The sequence below is a fragment of the Gavialis gangeticus genome, unplaced genomic scaffold (genome assembly GCF_001723915.1).
Source record: "Gavialis gangeticus isolate Ggan-Ray unplaced genomic scaffold, GavGan_comp1, whole genome shotgun sequence".
Classification (NCBI taxonomy): Eukaryota; Metazoa; Chordata; order Crocodylia; family Gavialidae; genus Gavialis; species Gavialis gangeticus.
The window spans coordinates 83,048,179-83,050,585 of NW_017729031.1; the positions used below are offsets into that span (position 1 = coordinate 83,048,179).

At 41.6% G+C, this 2,407-nt stretch overlaps 1 protein-coding gene across 4 annotated transcripts in view; it reads left to right on the forward strand.

Annotated features, from left to right (window-relative positions):
• The window catches only part of STRADB (STE20-related kinase adaptor beta), a 30,549-nt gene that overhangs the window by 11,820 nt on the left and 16,322 nt on the right, over positions 1-2,407 (forward strand). The window contains exon 1 of one of the 4 annotated variants that reach the window (XM_019523225.1): positions 290-1,240. The exons of the other annotated variants lie outside the window; for them this stretch is intronic. The gene's annotated coding sequence lies outside the window, so the exon portion shown is untranslated. Of the gene's footprint in view, positions 1-289; positions 1,241-2,407 lie in introns of those variants that run through there. 4 annotated transcript variants of the gene reach the window in all.

The following is a 2,407-nucleotide window of genomic DNA, read 5'->3' on the forward strand; positions in this document are numbered from 1 at the left end:
TAAACCAGGACAAAAATATTTTTTGAAATCAAATTAATTAGTGTTTTAAATGATCACTTTTTAAAATATATTTTGGTATTTTTCTGTTTCTGAGATGACAACCCCTTGCTGAAAGGAGTACTTCTAGGGATAAAGGAGGGACTTCTGGTGGCAAAGGTCAGGGGTTGGGGGCGTGGGCCTTCTGGTCACAAGATGGTGACTGGGGTAGAGCACCTGTCAAGGGATGGGGCTACCCATGCAGCCCTCGACAGCTTGCCAAAACTCAGTAAGTGGCCCTCCCCCCAATATCATTGCCCACCCCTGAGCTAGGTAAAACTACCCCATGATCCCCCTGCATTAGAGCTCTAATCAGTCTAAAGCAGGTGGCAAAGCTGCTCCCTGCTGTACAGCCCTTTCTGGGCCAGTGCCCCCTGTGCTCCACTCAGGAACAAGGAGGGGTGAAACTCTCTCATCCACTTCTGTTTCCAAGAAGAACGTAGGGGGTGCTGGATAAGGAAGGGCTACACAGCAGGAGCTAGCTGCTGCCTGTTTTAGGCTGATCAGAGAGCCCTAATGCAGGAGTACACGTGTAACTGCCCTTCTCAGGCTGGCTGTGTAGCAGGTACTGGGGGCAGTTTCATCTGGAGCAGCAGAATCCAGCTGAGAAGCCCTGAGGTAAGATGAAGTAACACCAACAGTGGTTCTCACTCAGGGCTGTTGCCACATTCAAAAAAGTGGACATATGATGATGCAACTCTGCAAAGGTTGAGAACCACGGGCCTAAATGTAGAAACAGATAAAAGAAAAATTGGAAATTAAGAATGAAGAATGAAATGGTGGTGTAATCCAAAATACAACAGAAAATAAGCTTTAAAGTGATAGAAAAGCACAAAGAGGATGTAAATTGAAAAATCTTACTAGCATTGAGTTACCTGCTCAGCAAACTTGGATTATGGCCAGCCATGTTAATAATATGCACCTTTGTCAGATGCAGATTGTCTCAGCAGTAAACTTACTTTAGGACCTTATTTTGATTACTAATTACTTCATTTTTTAAAATATATCCTTTTTTATTTCACGTTGCAAACTCTAGGAGAGTTTGTCTGAGATCATCTTCCCACCCAGTAGGAATGATCTTGTGGTTAGTTTGCAGAAATGAGACTTGGGAGACCGTTGTTCACTACCTGCTCCGCTTCCTGTGTGGCCTTCGATAAATCACTCAGGCCCAAATCCTCAAAAGTATTAGATTCTTAAGAAGTAGGTAAGCATATAAGTGCCTTTTGGGGGTCTGTGCTTTAATGTATTTCTTCCTCATGTAAAGACCATAAATAGCTCTTTCTTAACATACAGGTGTTAAGGATTAATTTATTAAGACTGTGAGGTGCTCAGATAGTGAGAAATGGGGTACCTTTAAACCCCTCCTGTCTAGATCAAATGCTGTATATGCAGTAAAAGCAAGGACCTTTATAAAGTGGCCAGTTGATAGTCATGTATGACATGTGTTTCTTCAACACTTTTATGTTGGGTTTTGCTGCTATGGTTTATTTCTACGTGGGATCAGAATATATGCTGGGTAGGTAGGTAGGTAGGTAGTACAGTTTTACTACAAGCTTGGCAGCCAAGGTCAAGCAGAAGCTTTGTAAATTCCTGTCAGAGTAAATAGTTAATAAAAGAAAGGCCAGCGGTAAATGGTCCAGAATATGGCAGGAGAAGGACCAGCCACGGCTTAGAAAAACCAAAATATAATCCTAGGTGTTAAGGTTGGAGATAAATTCAAGATGCCCTCTGTCTTTCATGACTGCAAATACTCTTTATAAAATATAACTTAGAATTGGATGTGTCTGCAGAAAATATAGGATCATTCCTTAAGCATTTTTGAGAAGGTTAAAGGATTTATCAAAAACTCCTCACCCAACACCAAAATACTCAAGATTACTTTGCTAGTACCTCTTTGACAGCATTTCATGGATCCAACTTGATTACAAGTTGGAGATCGAGGCATGAGATCAGTTTGTTTAGTTAATGATAACTGTAGAAAACTGACTACGTGTTTCCCTATAATCTTTCAAGCAATCACTGTCCATTCATTGAATGTTAAAATGGAACTAGGGCCCCTGGCAGACTTTAAAATCATGAAGAATTTTATGCCTTGTCCCAAAAATTACACATCCTGCTATATCAGACACGCTGAGCATTGGGTGGGTTATCTTCTCTTGTATACTTCATTTCCCCCTCTATACATCATTAATGTTGTGTAGGCACACAACTTCTTTATCGTTGATGCTTTCTAGGTCCTCATCCTGGGTATGTAAGTGTGCTGTACACATGAGGAGGTGGTCAGCAGTCTGTGGTGCATCACCACACTCGCATATTGGACTGTCCTTTAAGCCAATCTTATAGAGTGTGGCATTAAAGCATCCAGCTGCAG